This window comes from Grampus griseus (assembly GCF_964374135.1).
Source record: "Grampus griseus genome assembly, chromosome: 5".
In the NCBI taxonomy this organism is placed as follows: domain Eukaryota; kingdom Metazoa; phylum Chordata; class Mammalia; order Artiodactyla; family Delphinidae; genus Grampus; species Grampus griseus.
In genome coordinates this window covers 15,511,905-15,530,402 of record NC_138998.1, presented here as the reverse complement: position 1 = coordinate 15,530,402, position 18,498 = coordinate 15,511,905, and the positions used below count along the sequence as shown (strand labels likewise).

Here is an 18,498-nt window from a genome sequence, read left to right as displayed (position 1 = left end):
ATTTACCACTAATCAGCAGTTCCAATGACAACGAAGACGTGTTTGTACGTTCTAAAAGTAGATTAATTAGACTGTACTCTATGATTTGCCACACGACCCGAGCTAATAAGATTATTTTTGAAACATGTGTTGAGCTACCAGGCTTCATTTATTGAAAATTAGTTAGAACAATTTATATTATAGGATAAAGAATCAGCCATTTACCAAAGCTAGTGGAAGAATCTCCTTTGGCATTACCATTGCAGAGGTCAAGATGTGATGAAATGTATAAGAAGACTTCCATGAAAGTATTAATGCCATATCCTAAATAAATCGATAGCCCATTAGTGTAGTCTGGGGTCTAAAATAACAGTGACGAAGACTGTCTCCTTTCTATATGGATGTGTATCTGTAGCTGTTAGGAGCACAGCCTAACCAGGGTTTATCGGCTGTGAGATTTTGGGTAAGTTACTTAAACTTCCATGCTTGCCTTTCCTTATCCTTGAAATAGAAACAATAATAATACCTTTTTCGTATGGTAGTTGTGAAGGTTATTAAATGAAATAATACAATTAAAGGTTTTATCAAGTAGAGGATTAGGCATGTGGGTTTAATTTTATGGTAAACATAACCAGTGACATATTATGATGTCATACTTAGTATTTGGGCTTAATAGTGTATTATCAGGGATGTAGAAACTTTCAGATGTGGTAACATCAATATGAACACATGTTTTTTACCCTATACCAGTAGATATTAGTTTTAATGAATAATGAATACAATTTCTTAGCAATTGATGTGATATTTCCCCTAAATCTCTCCTAAAACTGACCAGTGACTGAAATGGTTTATAGCCAGTGTCATGGTCATGTGTAAGAAAGATCCTGCAGTGAAGAAATTTTAAAATAATTCATGTGAACTGCCAAAATTGAAACTGCTTTGGAGCCAGCTGTGATATCGCACCTCCTCATTTTTTTGTTTTTGTCTAAACTGATGTCATAATAAAAAGAAGGAAGCTGAAATAACGAAGGTCAGGATGTAGACACTGGGCCTCATTCTTCCTGTTTAAATATTTTATCAACTCTTGAGTAATAGAAGGGTGTATTGATCCAAATTGATAATGAACTTCAAAGTCCAAAATATCATTGAAGAGTGGCATTTATGAAAATTCAGATGATAACCCCTTGAAAGCCCAAGTCAATCCAATTCAACCAACAGGCCTCAACAATCTCTTGGATACTGAGCATTTGACCAGCTTTGTGCAGTATTTTAAAGGTGGTGGCAGCAGCTCAATTAGCCAGCATGGAGGACCTAGTGGCAACGTCTTTGGAAGTCTTCTTTCCTTGTCACTGATGCTTCGGCTCCACTTTGTGTGTGTGTGTGTTTGTGTTTGACGATTGTTTTCGTGTATTCTATGTTCTTTTCATCATTGAAAATGAGAGCTGGCACTTTTAAGGTATTTTCAGTGAGAGCCATGCCTCCTTACTAATGTTAGGGAAAACACTGACCTTGAATACCACACGGATAGATGACAAAAGAAACAGAGATCAGCACGTGCCTTTCTTCTAGACTTTTACCTCAACATAGATTGACTATATTATTGATATCCATTTGGGAAATCTGGAGTTCTAAAGGATCACGTGTAGTAGTTTCCCAGGAATACTACTAACAGGAGGTACAACAGGGTTCCTACTGAAGCACAGCTTTCATTCTCTTTGTCCTTTAGTTTATATAGAAGGAGGTGGAGCTGTCCCTGGAGTTTCATGCCCAGGTGAGGCTAAGATCACCCCTCCCATTTTCACACTCTCATTAACCCAGCCTACCAATGGTTTCCTAGCCAGGTTCTGTGCTACATTACATAGTTTCTCCTTTCTTTAATATACTTTAGATAGAGCTAACTCTGGTTAACAGGTTTCACTCCCTGTATCAGATATAATAACTTAGTTTGACTTTCTAGCAGTTGAACCCATCATATTTGGAAGAAATCTCACATTGTATGAATTATAGCAGGAGGCTGGATGCGGTCTCCTCTAGAGAATGTATGTAAAGGTAATCTCCACCCCTCACTGCCACCCACCCTCAGCAGCTATGGAACAGGGGAGTAACCTATGTTTGCTAGCCAGATGTTCCTACTTATCACTTTGAATCCCGAGTGAGTGATATAAAAAAACAGAAGCCATTTAGAAATTATACACTGTGGCATTTTAGTTCGGTGAGCAACATGAAGTAGACAGCGGGAGCAATTCTCCCTAATGACACTATTGACATCTCCCTAATGACACTATTATGTTTTGTATTTGATATTTCCTTGGTGATTCCTTTTGTTCAGCCCTTCTTGGTTACAGACCATTTTTTGAGACTGTTTACAACATTAATACCCATTCCATGAGACTCTGTGACATTTTTCCTTTTTGACTTAAATGTGACCCACCAGAATTTCATCTTTACCTGTTTCTCTAGACTTATTTCTAACTATACCCCTCAACAAAAACCATACTACATAGTGCTTGTCATCCTACCAAAACATTCTTATGACAAATGATTTGTTCTCTCTCCCTCTGCCAAGCTACCTCCTGAAATTTCTTCCATTCTTTAAGTCCCTGTGTGAACTCAACCCTCTCCAATTTGGGATTACTCATTCCCTCACTAATGAGAAGGCAACATGCTATAGTGGAAGAGAGCCATTGCCTTGGACCCATGCCAGTGACATTCCATTGCACTTGATCTGGACTCTATAGTTCATCTTTCTTCCAGAGTAATGTTTCAATTTATTTAGGATAGAGCAATTCAAAAGTTATGAAAAAACTGTATGCACTCATCCAATCAGTATTGTTCCATGTTTCTCTAGAGATAACATAATAATTCTTTGCGAAGTAATAATGTTTAATGTATCAAATTTTAATTTTATAAAGTAAGAAGTAACTCATAGTGAGCACTCATTAAGCATCTGAGGTTTGTTGAACAAAGTACCAAAGAGATGAGACTTTTTTGTTTCTTTTCAGATTATTTGAAATAAATCCAATTAACAGTCCACAAGCGCTTGGTGTATTTTTTAGTTTTCTGTTGACCTGAGGTCTGATCACTCATGTTCAGAAAAGAAGTCTAACAAGAAATGTCAGTCTATTCTATGAACACCTGTGATATAGTTTCAATAAATTCTTTTGTGACTTAAATTAACCAGAGTCATTTTCTGTTGTTTGCAACCAGAAACCCTAAGCTGGGTTTCTGCACTGGGTTCTACTCAAAAACCACCTACTTCTGCATTACATAGAGAAAAATCAGATCTACACTAATCAGTTTGACTTTTAAAACCACCACATATGCCTGAAAAAAATTTAGTCATTTAGGATGGCACTGAGAGATCTGACAAGGCAACTAGAAATCCAGAAACTGTTTCCAATAATTAGTATTGTCAATCTTCTCTTACAGAACTTTTGTTATGATTCTTGGAGCTACATGACAGCAAGCCTTGACGACCTTAGGGGGAGGAAGAGATAAAAAATAATACTAGAACAAGAAAAAAGAAGTGTGATCCAAATAGGTGTATCAGCCTATCATTTAGAATCTTTGGTATGTCTAAAACTTGAAACGTGTAATCTCTTAGAAAGTGAATTTTCGGTTATAAAAACTATTTGGTTAAAGAGACAAGTTTTGGCTCTGTGTTGAGTATAAGCTCATTGTGCCAACTACCAATTCCCACCCAGGTGTGGTCATTAAGTTGTACTGTGCTGATGTAAAGCAGTGTTGAGGACTCTCTTTAGAAAACTCATTATCATATAGTTCCTATTAGCATAGTTATTAGCTTCACAGATTAAAGAAAATAGCTTTAATCTAATAGCCCTGATTCATCATTCTTCTCTAGCCAACAACTCCACAAAACTTAATTCCAGGCAGTAAGAGATGGGTATTAGACACGCATAGGGTAGGAAAAAGTGGTGAGTATGTAACCTAGATTATTAGATTGGCTTTCGTCATTTCTTTTGGTATCGATTCTCCTTAGATTGACATCCTATGTTAAAATATTCTAATTTGGGGAGAATGTGATTATATCCCTTCTGTCTACTGTTTACCTGTATTTATGAGGAAGGTAAATTATTTTGGATTTAACTGTTGCTGATTGAAATATCTATCTTTGTGTGATTAACCTAGCTGCAATGCAGTTGTTCCAGATGGGTTTTAGCCAAGCAGAATTGTTTATTTACATGAAATTTTATGCTAAAGACTGATACATAAAACATATAAAAGTGGAAATTTTTGTGGCAAACTAGGACATCAAGGCTCTCTATTTTGCAACTTCTCAACCTGTCCTTTTCCATAACCCCATTCCCTCTCCCAGGAAGCTCAAGGGGATCGAAGAGCTGAGGGGCTCAGATGTCTGACTTTGAACTAACTGTCCTAATATTATATAAATATATATATATACTTTTCAAACTATTGTTATACAATATTGCGATATAGGCATGTAAACAGTGAATGTGTTGTAAAGCATATGTTTTTAATACGGATTTTTGTAAATGAAAATATCCATGTGCTTTCTTATTATTTGTTCCATGTATTTTTACCAAATTTGTCTGGTCTTTTTGTTGAAACCATCTGGAACTCTTACTGAGATCATAGTTGAAATCTCCCACGAAGTTAGGAAAAAGAGAGAAATCACAGGAGCTACACATCCGGGCTGACTTAACTGTCCATGTAACCTTTGGATTCATCCTCTTCCTCTCTGAAGAAATGGAGCTGGGCTAAAAGTTTCCATAGTTTCCAGAATTTTGTCATGATTAGGATCATCTGAGGTACTTGTACTTACTCAAAATACAAATTCCGCAATTCACTCCAAGCCCACTGAATCCGAATTCTCAGGGGAAGGCCGGGGAGCCATGCATTTGACAGAATCTCCAGGTGATCCTTATCCTTGGAAAGATGAGAAACAAAGAGTTGAACAACTCCAACAGCCGTTCTAATTCAGAAGTTCCATGATTCCCTTCATATTTCTTGGATAATAAAATATTTTAACTGAAGCTATGGAGCCTGGAGTGGAGATGGTGGGAAGAAGAAAAAATTATTCCTTTTATATAAAAATGATGTTGGACTTGAGGATATGGGCAGGGGGAAGGGTAAGCTGTGACAAAGTGAGAGAGTGGCATGGACATATATACACTACCAAAAGTAAAATAGATAGTGGGAAGCAGCCGCATAGCACAGGGAGATTAGCTCGGTGCTTTGTGACCACCTAGAGGGGTGGGATAGGGAGGGTGGGAGGGAGGGAGATGCAAGAGGGAGGAGATATGGGAACATATGTATAACTGATTCACTTTGTTATAAAGCAGAAACTAACACACCATTGTAAACCAATTATACTCCAATGAAGATGTTAAAAAATAAATAAATAAAATAAAATCATAGTTTAAAAAATGTTGAATTTGGCATTTTCTATGAAATATTAAAATAATTTTATAATGCTGAATAATTAGAAGTTAGATTTTTATCTGAACTTCACACGCCTTTTCTTATTTTTCATTTTTTTTTTATTGTGTGTTGCTTTAATGTTTTTTTCTTGTTAGTTTTTCCCTTGCATCTGTGCTTTTAAAATCTGATTATTTATCCTTATAAATCTCTAGAAAGGATGCTACCATCTTTCTTTTAAGTACCATGTTTCAGATTTTCTTCGGACTTTTGGCAGAAATTTCCCCCTAGTTAACAATAAGGTTGAGTTAACGTCTCAAACCAAGACAGGGCATTTGTAGGCTTTAATCACTTAGCAAACATTTACTCTGCACAGTCAAGGTGACAACAACTTAGTCGATTTGAGGATCCCATCTACGTTTTCTATGTTCTCATTCAGTTTTGAGTCTTGCAGGAACTACAGAATAGATGTCTATCTGGCTCTAAAAGACATCTATTCAAACTAGCATCTTTGGAGGCATCCATTGGCTTATTTGGAGCTCAGCCACCGGTCGTCACATGTTACCAATAACGTCTTTTGGGCTCCCCCAAAAGCTGACTGCTGCTTTCCTTCTTTCTCTTCTGCCACTCCTGGGAGCATCAGCAGCTCAAGCTTCTGGGGCCCAGGAAATCTCTGAGAACGTGTTTGAGGTGCACATGACTAGATACCTACATAATCTACAGTCATTTCCTCTTTGGAGCCTTGCCCCCTTTTCTTGGATGTCTCCCTCAAAAGTAATGCACAGATTCCTTTTATTCTGGAATCCCACAAAATCATGTGGGATTTTTACTAAAAAGCTATCTTAGAATGTTGTTTTGCATTTAACATCAGTTTCAAAAGCTACCTAGCTGACATATAGATGCAATGTGTTATGCTCACCTTTATTTGTAATATGTGGTGGACATCAGTATATACTTTTTTTCTACCGAAATCTTAATTGCAACAAATACTTTTCAAAAACTTCTTTTTTGAAAAAGATAACTAAGTATTTGTTGCCATGTGAACATGAATTACTAATTTGTTAAATAGATTTTTTTAAAGCTTCACTCTAGATACTTCAATGATTTCATCATAGTTCAAAGGTAGCAAACAGTTATAGGCTGGGGGGATAGAAATCTAAGGATTAACCAGTTGGTTTAGCTCAAAGTATTTTTCTACAATGGCTTCAGGATAGAGAGATGAGAAATGAATTTCACACACAAATTGAATACGCAAGCATCAGTTTAGAAACCATTTACTTAATATCATTGTTCATCTATAAAAATGTCAGTGGCATTCGGAAAAAAATCAAAATATTGCATAATTTTTTCCATGGCTTAATTTTTACTTTTTAAATTTATGGCTTTGGTTATGTTATTTGTCTTTTTATAGGGATTCATTCTGTTTTCCGTGATTTTGGAAGCGATTTCTTTAATCTGTTTCATTTCTTAAGAGAAATTCCTGATTTTTTTTAAACAGTAACTTTTTCATATCTTACATCTTGTTTGTGATACCAGAGACATCATGTTTTTAACGGAACTAGCTAACACAATGAGAGAAACAAAACGCCACGTAGCATAAATCAGTAGTTTTCATTTTCTGGCTTTCCCTTCTGTGTTCCTCACATGCTGAAAAAGACATGATGCCAACAACCATATGTATTCTATTTTTTCACATTTTGTTAAAACATAAATGCTTTTTCATATTAACACCTGGTCTTTTTTTTTCTTTCTTTTTTTTTTTTTTTTTTTGCGGTACACGGGCCCTCTCACTGTTGTGGCATCTCCCGTTGCGGAGCACAGGCTCTGGACGGGCCTAGCCGCTCCGCGGCATGTGGGATCTTCCCGGACCGGGGCACGAACCTGCACCCCCTGCATCGGCCGGCGGACTCTCAACCACTGTGCCACCAGGGAAGCCCAACATCTGGTTTTTAAATTATATTTTTTAATAGCTATAGAACATGCCGACAGTTGCTTTATAGTTTAGTTCCAAAATTTCTAACCAGTTACAATATCCAGATTTTTGATATTAGAAAAAAAACTTTGTAATAAGAAACTTATATATATATTTTAGCCCAAACTGAATGGGATGATATTACTGGGTTACAGAGAGCTAGTTTTTCAGGGCTTAATGTAAAGTTTTTTAGGGCTTAATGACTTTACAATTAACCACATATTTTGAAGTCTAACCATTTCAACATACTAAGCAGATATCTTGTACGAATTTCATAGATATAAAATGATGCTTCATTGTTTTAATTTCCATTTATTTGATAACTATCCACAAAAAGAAACTAACAGTATCTCCTACTATGTAAATTGATACTGGCTTCTTGTTATACTAAGCATAGATGTCAGTATAAACATTCTGACATAAAAAGGTGAAATAGTAAACAGAATTAAGTGAATATTGAAACAACCATATAGTAAATAATTGTTATAAAATTATATAAACGATTTATTTTTTTGCTTTTGAACTCATCCTTATATTTTACGTTTTTTCTATGTAATTTTCTAGTTAAACTTAAAACGATGATATTTTAGGGTATAATTGCCTTTTACTTAAAATTCATCCATGGAATTTTCTATTGTAACATCCTTTCTAAGTGCTGAGAAAAGTTAGGTGATAAGGTTGGTATAATTAGTAAGATAATTATAATGCCATTGGGATTAGATATAACGATATTACTGCCCATCACCTTAAATGTTAACATCTTAGTTTGGCCTTTATGTTTATTTTTAATAAATGCTGTACCTCACAAATTGCTCTTCAATATCAGAAAGTTAAGCTGTCAAGTGTCAGAAGTAGATTGGCTTGACTGCCTAATTAAATACAGATTCATCTGGAAAAGTGCTCTCCTGCTCTCACATTTCACTCTAATATCCACTCAACTTCAGAATGACCCCTACATGGCCTGAACTTTACAGCAAGAGCAAACAGACAAAAATACCAACCCTCCCCCGTGCTCCTGTTTAGTCAATTCTTGACCTGAGAAAAGCAATGCCAACTTAGTATAAACTGGAAGACTTAAACGGGGAGTGGAAGGGGCGCCCCCCAAATGGGAAAGGGCTATGCTGACATGAGTCAAACAGGGAGTCAGAATGCACCCTCGTCCGCTCCCTCAGGGGTCCCCACTTTTCCCAAAACTGTCGCAATGCATTGGGAGGAGGAGAAAGCAGCAACTGCCTGCTCTAAACATTCTTCCCTGCTGACGTCATGCAGAAGGTGGAAGGGAGCTGGAACTGACAGGAAAGGACACTCAGTCAGAAAACATGCACTCTAGCCATGAGTCTGCTCCGCTCACACTGAGTGGGATAAGAAAGGCCACTCCACTTCTCTGGGATTGAATTTCTTTCCCTGAGAGATAAAGGAGCTGGTCTACAGAAGCTAAAAGATGTCTCATGGCTCTAAATTTCTGAGATTCTCTGATCACCAATATAAGAAAATATAATTTCTTGAGCCCTCTGGCTAGCCTTATGATCGTGTGAAAAATCACACAAGGCTGGGCTTTCTACATGGCAGCATCGGCTTAGCTGGTTCTCTCTCAGGCTGGTTATATAAGTTGAAGATGCAGTGCAACATCAATTGGTCTGAAGAAACATCTATCCTCTCTATATATGATGCGTGTAAGGGGAGAGGATTAGGAACAAGCTTGGAGACTGGAAATTGTTTCTGGACTGCCAAAACCAAAGGTTACTCCTGGGTATATCTGAAGAAAACAAAACATTAATTTGAAAAGATACATGCACCCCAATGTTCATAGCACCATTATTTACAATTGCCAAGAGATAGAAGCAACCTGTGTCCATCAACAGATGAATGGATAAAGAAGATGTGGCATATATATACAATGGAATATTACTCAGCCATTAAAAAGAATGAAATTTTGCCATCAGCAACAACGTGGATGCACTAGGAGGGTATTATGTTACGTGAAATAAGTCAGACTAATACAAATACTGTATGATATCACTTTTATGTGGAATCTAAAAAACACAACAAACTAGTGGAATATACCAAAAAGGAAACAGACTCACAGATAAAGACAACAAGCTAATGGTTACCAGAGGGGAGAGGGAAAAGGAGAGGGGCAAGATAGGGGTAGTGGATTAAGAGGTACAAACTATTAGGTATAAAATAAGCTATAAGGATATATTGTTGTACAATGGCAAATATAACCACTACTTTATAATTACTATACATGGAATATAACCTTTAAAAAAACAACAAGGGTCACCCTGCAGATAAGATATAGAGTTGTATGGTACCACTAGTACGACATCTGTTCCTGAGAAGGCCAATGCCCAGACCACACTCCAACATGGGCAAAGACTGCTCTCTCTCTGCAAACTGCTAGTAGTGGAGGGGACGCCACACAGAGAGAAGGCATTTTCACTGTGTGTCTTCTTTGCTGGGCGGTGGGCTAACCACTGGACTCTGCAAAGTCAACTATTATATTTTAGATTTTTTAAAATAGGCAAATACTTTGCAAGCAGGTAAGAAGTCAGTATCTAGCTTAAAACATCTAGTTTCAACATTTTATTGAAAAGTACAAAGTAGAACCCATTCAAGCATATTTTTCTTTCCTTTTCAATGAGTCAGCGTGGGAGCGGGGAGAGGTAATAATCAATGTGTCAGACATAAGTAATGACTAATGGAGAATTATGTAATTGCTAAGCTTGTATAGTTTTTGAACAAAATAAGGCATTTTTATATTGATAGATCTATTCATTTTCTTTCAAATACAACAGGTGAATGTTAGGTATTTTATATTTTAAAATGAATAGAGAATCAAAGTTTGTTGTATGTGAAATTATAAACCACAGGCAGATTAGCAAAGGGTAGGCAATCTTATACTATATTTATTCTGCCCTAGTTAAATAATTGACCTCTCCTAGGCTTTTTTTTTTTTTCCAGTAGCGTCTATTCCAGTGAACCATAGACTTCAGAAGGATTTTTCAAAATAGATACAGCATTAAAATGCAAAGAAAAATATCCACCGAAGGCTTAGGACCTACTGGGAGCAACACAATACTTAGATCCCAAAGCATTCAAAAATCACATCATAATAACAATAGTAGTGTTGAGTTAAATTAATTTAGGAAACAAATGCTGTTCTACGTTTCATATAGAAAAACTAATATATATCTTTGCTGTGTTGAATTACATAACTAGACACCACTGCTCACCACCAAATGAATGTGGATAACTTATTTAACCTTTCACTGCCTTGGTTTTCACTTTGTAGAACAGGTTCCATAGTATGATGTACTATAGAGAATTTTTATCAGGGTTAGATGAAATCAACATGGAAAGTCTCACAACCTAAACGTACTAAGAATTCAATTGAGTGTCTTTAAAATAACAAAAAAACCCCACATTTTATAGCTAGAGACCTGTAAAATTTTAGCTTCTCCTTGTACAAGCATTATAACCTTGGGCAAATTACCCCTCTGGATTTAGTTTCCTCATCTGCAGAATAAATTAAAAATATCTAGCATAGGGCTTCCCTGGTGGCACAGTGGTTGAGAGTCCGCCTGCCGATGCAGGGGACACGGATTCGTGCCCCGGTCCGGGAAGATCCCACATGCCGCGGAGCGGCTGGGCCCGTGAGCCATGGCCGCTGAGCCTGCACGTCCGGAGCCTGTGCTCCGCAACAGGAGAGGCCACAACAGTGAGAGGCCTGCGTACTGCAAAAAAAAAAAAAAAAAAAAAAGAGTATGTATGGCCTGGAGACCATTCATTTCAAGATGACTCACATTGGAGGACTTTCTTTTCATGTCTGCATCATGGGGAGCCAAAATATTGCAAAAACTTCTGCAGAAACCTCTTGATATTCTAATATTTCCTCTAGTGTTGGAGCTTTGGAATTATTGGAGTTATTAGACTGCAGTTATTTATGCAGTTGGACCTCTTTAAAACATTAATGTTTAGCCCTTTATGCATGTATTTGATTTTATTACAACTTCACTCACAAAAGCAACACCAGAAGGTTTTGTTTCAGAGTTCAGTTTCTAGAAGATGTTCCATAAAGTCATAGAGCTTTTAATAGAGCTTAAACGTCAAAGCACAAATTATCTATATTGGAAAACTTTCATGAATATTGTGTTTTTGAGCAGCAACTTCACAATGAGATTTTGTTTTAATTTCTAAAAAATATCTGGACTTTTCCCCATTAGATACCAGCTCATTGACAATCCACAACACTTTTGCAATAGTACAGTTTCCGGTGGTTACCGACAATTATTAAAGGAATTCATCCACACACTTTTGACTCTTTAGATTGCAAAATTACTTAAATAAATACTGCCTTTTCATGCAACTGATTCTGAAATGGAAGGTAAATGAAGAAATCTAGTTTCATTACGATGCATCATACAAGTAAATGAATTAGGAAGACAAGTGTGTACTTCGATATTATGCAATTTTTGAATGAAGCCTAGGAAAAATAAATATATTTTCACTTGTCACGGTTATGGACAAGGGAGAAGACTGAATCTCCTTGCACCATCAGTAAATGGCTGCATTGCCCAATCTCATTAAGAATGGATGTGCAACAGTGGGTGCTCTGAGAAATAATGCTTTGCGTAAGGCACCAGTTGGTCTGGGGTAGCATAATTTAAAAGCTAATAAAAACTAGTCTGACACTGTGACATTCGATCATCCAGCCTCAAGTCACATTTTACCAGAGATAAATATCAATAGAATTTGTTTAAGCTGGCACTGAAACATGTTTATATCATTTATCTCTTCAAATTATGCCAAGATCAAATAAACTGAGTGAAATATTATTGAACATGAACTAAATTATGGTATAACAAGTGAGATCATATTTCTCCAAACACATAATCCATTGCTGAATTGTTAGATATAGTGTACTCCTTTTAAAAGAAATCCATTCTTCAAAATCTATGTTAAAAAGGACTCTATTTAACAATAACTGACACATACTAATGTGAGTGACAATAAAGGAAAAAACTAACCCAGGAGTTTTCCAATGTTTAAAGTCATATCGTTTAAAATATTTAAAAATAGAAACTTGACCAAGCAGTTCCGTTATTCTGTTATCTTTTAATTTAGATTTCAGTTGAACTTGGGAACAAATACATCACCACAGAGTGGATCTAAATATGTAGTTGGGAGTGGGAAAGGAGGAAAGACTAGATTCAGTGGTATTTTTCAGTAGGAAGTACAACAGAAATCATAATCATCACTAAACTATTTAGAGACAGGCCTTCTTGGTTAATACATCCATGAATCTCAGCGCATTTTCATGGAATCCTAGGATTATGTGGAAAAGAATTCATGAAACCTTAACCTAGCAACCCAGTTCCATAAAAATTTTTCTTTTTTTTCTGTTTCTTCTCTAACAGATAGAAAACTTCCTTTAAAATAAACACAATTGAGAGATAACAAACAGCTCCCGATGACTATGTTTTCATTTATGACCTTTAAGATGTAAAAGAAACTTTTAACAGGAACTCTATTTCGGGTGGAGAGATTCTGTCTTATCCTGACAGGAAGGAAATGGCTGCTCGGTCTCTGCCTTCCCTGGAGAAGGGCAGAGGAGATCACGTGTGTGGAAGTTCTGTGGGTCTGTAAGTTGCTATATAAATGTTACTTGTTTAAAAGCCCGGCAATCCAAAGGGTGTATTTACCTTTCCTGTGATTCTACTCCCCATGAGTTTTTTCTTCTTTCTTCTGCCTTGTCCCCAGATGAATTAAAGAACCGTACAAAGCTGACTGATGCTAAGGAATTGCAATTTCTTAACCCGATACATGTAGGAGAGCCATTCATTGAACACAAAGCAGCAACCTGGATGCCTGTCTAGCTCCATTCTAGTATTCTTTATGGGCCCTCAATCCAGGTGAAGTACAGTCTACAATAATAATCATGAAACAAATGACTCCATCCATTCAGCAAACCTTTCTTCAGGACTACCAAGAGTGAGACTTTCTTCTAGAGTCAGAGGTATCAGCAATGGACCAAACAGAAACAAACAGACAAACAAAAATCCCTGCTATCATGGAGCTGATATTTCATTGCATACTTACTTTTATATCTTACTTTTATTTGGATAAAAATGTTCAGTTTCTGGGCTTCCCTGGTGGCACAGTGGTTGAGAGTCCGCCTGCCAATGCAGGGGACACGGGTTCGTGCCCTGGTGCGGGAAGATCCCACATGCCACAGAGCGGCTGGGCCCGTGAGCCGTGGCCACTGAGCCCGTGCGTCTGGAGCCTGTGCTCCGCAACGGGAGAGGCCACACACACAGAAGTTTAGTTTCTTAGGTGGCCTGTCCTTTCTGTTTCTTTCCCTGAGATGATATCCTGGCGTATAAATAGAGGATATGTGCTTATATGACCTCATGACAAAGGTGAAGAGTCAGTGGTTTTTGTATTTTTTAATTGACTTCTAGTCTCAGGTGTGATGCCCCTTATCTACTTAGTGAAACAGTGAGAAAGACAAGTCAGCAGGCAATTACATTACAGTGCAGTTAGCACTGTGATAGAGACATTATAGGTATGACTACCACATTGCACAACTTCAGGGGCACCATTTACATAGACCAATGTGAAGAGCGCCCCCTACAGTTGAACAGTGTACAACCTGTGCACCCATTATGTGGCAGCCTAGGAACAGCACAAAAGAGGGGTATGATAGAATTCAGACTTGGGAATGAAAAGAAACAATATATACAGTGGGCAGAAGTTAACTGGATAAAGGGGAAGGAGAATGAGTAAATGTAACAGCATCACATGAATAAAGTCCTAGAGGCCTGAGAAAACATATCTAAAGAAGGAATTGAAGTTCACTTTAACTGGAGCGCTGAGTAGAAGAGGAAGGCACAGTAAAAATTGGGGAGGGGAAAGAGGCAAACATCACATTAGAAAGAACCCTGTACCTGTATTGAGAAGTTTGACCTTTATCCTAAGGACAAGTAGGTACCATTGTAAGATTTTAAGCTGGGGACATACCAAGGTCAGATTTGCATGCTAAAAGCATTGCACTCGGAACATGCACAGTTAGGTTTGCTTTTTAGCTTCAATGTGGGGAATAGATGAGTAGTTAAGAGGCTGTGGTAACAATCTGGCCTGAAGACAAGGGGGCTTGGGCATGGTTCCACATTTGGAATGGTGAGAAGAGGAAGGCTGAAATAAATATTTGACAAGTGAGATTGAGAGTACTTTGTTTTGTTTTTTTTTTTCAGTACGCGGGCCTCTCTCACTGTTGTGGCCTCTCCCGTTGCGGAGCACAGGCTCCGGACGTGCAGGCTCAGCGGCCATGGCTCATGGGCCCAGCCGCTCCGCGGCATGTGGGATCTTCCCGGACCGGGGCATGAACCCGTGTCCCCTGCATTGGCAGGCGGACTCCCAACCACTGCGCCACCAGGGAAGCCCGAGAGTACTTTGTAATTGGATGTGGGGACTGAGGAAGAGGGAGGAGGTGGGGAACCTGTCCACCGAGTAATCTGTTAGATGGCTGAGCCATTCTCTGCAATAGGAACCTGAGGCAGGCAAGGAGCAAGGGGGGCAAGGCAAGATGAGTTCCATCTTTCACTCGTTAAGTTCTAGGTGCTTGGTGGGCATCCAAGTGGAAATATCTAGGGAACTATAGCAATACGCAGCTCTGATATCCAAAGGAGCAATGTGGGACAGGGAGACAGATTGGGGTAAAGGGGATACATTTACAGATGTTAATTAAAACCATGATATGGGAAGAATTTCCTGGGGAAGAAGGTCACTGTTACTGTCTTTTGAATTATTATAATAGCTTGATAAAAGTTACCCAGAAAACACAAATATAGAAGATGTATTTTGTGTATGGGGTGTTATGGACTTTTGGAACTGGGAGGAATTGGTGGTAGTTTCCATCTACCCAACTTTATTACATACATATGTAACTGTAAGCAACATAGCACTGAATTGTGTATTGTAGACATTTTACTCTGACTTGCTTTTTTCATTAATTTTATTGTTTTGACATATATGGATCTACCTTATTTAACTTCTTTTTCGTATTCTATGTGAAAATAAGACACCATTCATCCAGTCTCTTGTTGATTTGTTATTTCTAGTATATATTTGTTTTAGGAAGCCACAATGAGCATGCCTACGTATGGTTCCTTGTGCACCTATGCAAGAGTTTATGTAAGGTAAATACTAAGAAGTTGCTAAATCAAAGTGTTTGAACATTATAAACTAATTACATATATCCAAATTGGTCTCTCTGTTTTTTTGACCAACTTAACCACCAGTCAACATTACGTGAGATTTACTTCACATTTTCTCCAACACTTGGCATTATTAGACTTAAAATTTTGCCAGTCTAATGAATATGAAATGTTTTTTTGTTAACTGGTTTAATTTAAACATTCTGGTTCATTTCTGAGCATGAGCATTTTTCATTTGTTTATTGGTGACTTGGATAACTTAGTCTCTCAATTCATGCTTTGTCCATTTATTGATTTGGGGGTATTTTTCTTATTGACTGATACAAACTCTTTATATATTATAAATACATACTATATAATAATCTTTGATTCTTTGTATAAAAGCAAGTATATCCTTCCCTTCTGTGCTTATCTTTTATATTTAGTTATGATAGCTTTGGTAAAGTAAATCCATCTTTTCTTTTATATTACTGTTTTTCTTTAGTCCTTTTTAAAAGAAATGTTTTTCATACTATAAGGTCTTAAGTATATTCTCTTAAATTTTCTTCTAAACATTATAAAATTTTTCTTTTAAATTTGGGCCTTTAGACCATCTGAAATTTCTTTGGGTGTAAGAGTGGAGATTTTTTTTCATAATAAGAGCATCATTTTAAACAATCCAGTCGTCTATTGAAGAATCCATCCTTTCTCGACTAATCTGTAATGCTATTTCTGTCATATTGCAAGGTTCTATATATGCAGCGTTCTCCATTATATTTCACTATTGTATTTGTCTCTCCCTCTGTCAATACAATACTTTTAAGTACTATGGCTTTATAATAAGCCTTGACATTAGATATAGGGCTTATTGATACAGATTCTTCCTTCTCTTCCAAAATATATTGGTTATTCTTGGCCTTTGGTTCTTTCATGTCACTATATGATCACCTCATCAAATTCCATGACCTTCCTATTGGGGAGTACATTGAATTTACAGATAAATGTGGGTAAAACTATATTATTTTTTTAAATTAAAGAAAAGCATTTTGAAGAAATATGCATTTGTAAAATTAAAAGTGCCCTATTTTACTATCCTGTGCTATCCTGGGGAGCCAGAGGCAGATTTCTCTTTACCTTTGCCCCAAGGGCACAGTAGCCAACAGATGCTGAACAATTAACTCACTTAATTAACTAACCGAACTGACAGAATGAATAAAGGAGCGAATGTAAGCTTCTTGTGATCTTGTTAGTCATGAGGATAAATTACATCTATAATAAATGACTAATAGGGATAAGGATGGCTTATTTCCTTGGTTCCATAATCAGTTATGATAGACTCCCATTATTTCTACTGACATTGACAAGAAAATTTTACAAGAGGTTTTGTCATTTCCTTCTAAAGAAGCCTTTGACATGTAGGCCATGAATCTTAGAAACAACTTGCATATTCATCCATGCAACATCTTTTATTTAATGCCTACTAAGTTCCAGGGGCTGTTTTAGGTGCTGGAGATAAAGCAGTGAACAAGAGACAAAATCTCCACTTCCATGGGGCTTGCGTTCTAGAGGGGTAGACACTAAAAACTTAATAAATAATAAATAATTCAACTCCATTGTGTGTTAAAAGTATTATGTGTATAAAAAGTACTATTTTATGGAAAAAAAGATTAAGCAGGGGAGAGTTGGGGTTGAGGCAACTGTAATGTTATGTAGGATGGTAGAGGGAGGCCTCAATGAGTAGATGATAATGACTTGAAGGAGGGCACAGAACAAGACATGAAGAAACCTGGGGAAAGAGTATTTCAGGCAGAGGGAAATAAGCAATGCAAAGTCAAAGGCAGGACCTGTCTAGTGTGTCTGAAGTGTAACAAGGAGCGCAGTCTCGCTAAAGTGGAGTGATCAGGGAAAAAAGAGTAGGAAAGGGAAGGTGCTGGACATAGTATAGGGCTTTGCAGGCCGTTGTGAGGATTTTGGCTTTCCGCTCCTGGTTGCATAAACCTGCCTTCCAGTAAAAATTGTTTCTGCAAGATTGCTATTCTTCTAAAGGAGGTTTCATTCTTTGTCCATTGTTTTTTCCAAAAAATTTTGCTCACATTCTTTCCATGAGAATTTTGAAAAGCTTTGTATCATCATAAATGTTTTTAGGTTGACTTCTAAATTTTTTCATAATTATTTTAATTGGTTGCCAAGGATATGACTTCTGGCATATTGTATATTTTTTAAATCTATGATTACATTACTCTTTCCAGTGTAATGGACTCCTAAGGTCTTAGAAATTTGTGATGTAGTCACAGTATCATCCCTTTAAATGATACGTGAACATGCTCTTTAACTGTTGAAAACTTGACATATTTCTTTCTTTTTTTTTTTTTTTTGCGGTATGCGGGCCTCTCACTGTTGTGGCCTCTCCTGTTGCGGAGCACAGGCTCTGGACGCGCAGGCTCAGCGGCTGTGGCTCACGGGCCCAGCTGCTCCGCGGCATGTGGGATCCTCCCGGACCGGGACACGAACCCGTGTCCCCTGCATCCGCAGACGGACTCTCAACCACTGCGCCACCAGGGAAGCCCGACATTTCTTTATCTCCTTGAATTCCTATTTCATTCCAAATCCTTGGCAGAATTTTATCTTTATATAATATAAACCTATGCTTTAAAGTATTTTATTGATCATCTTAGCATATTTTGCTACATTGAAAATATATATGCAAATTGACATTTAAGTCTTTGTTATTATTTTTAGTAGTAGTAGTATTCCTGTGACTATAATGCTCTAAATGTTAAAATATATTTTCAGTATTAAATTACATTTACAATAGTAAAAGCATATAATTAATCAAAACAACTTAAATGGGAAATAAGTTTTGACATGGGAATATTTAACATAAAGTATAATTTTATTGCTAATGATTTTAAGATGCGAGTTGCTTCTTAAGTTGAAATAGGTTCAGCA

At 37.1% G+C, this 18,498-nt stretch overlaps 1 long non-coding RNA gene across 1 annotated transcript in view; it reads right to left on the bottom strand.

Moving 5' to 3' along the window:
- Positions 1-4,462: 4,462 nt before the first annotated feature.
- The window catches only part of LOC309822723, a 262,605-nt gene continuing 248,569 nt past the window's right edge, over positions 4,463-18,498 (bottom strand). Inside the window, exon 4 of the long non-coding RNA XR_014296766.1 lies at positions 4,463-4,887. This is a non-coding gene — a long non-coding RNA (uncharacterized lncRNA). The remainder of the gene's footprint in view (positions 4,888-18,498) is intronic.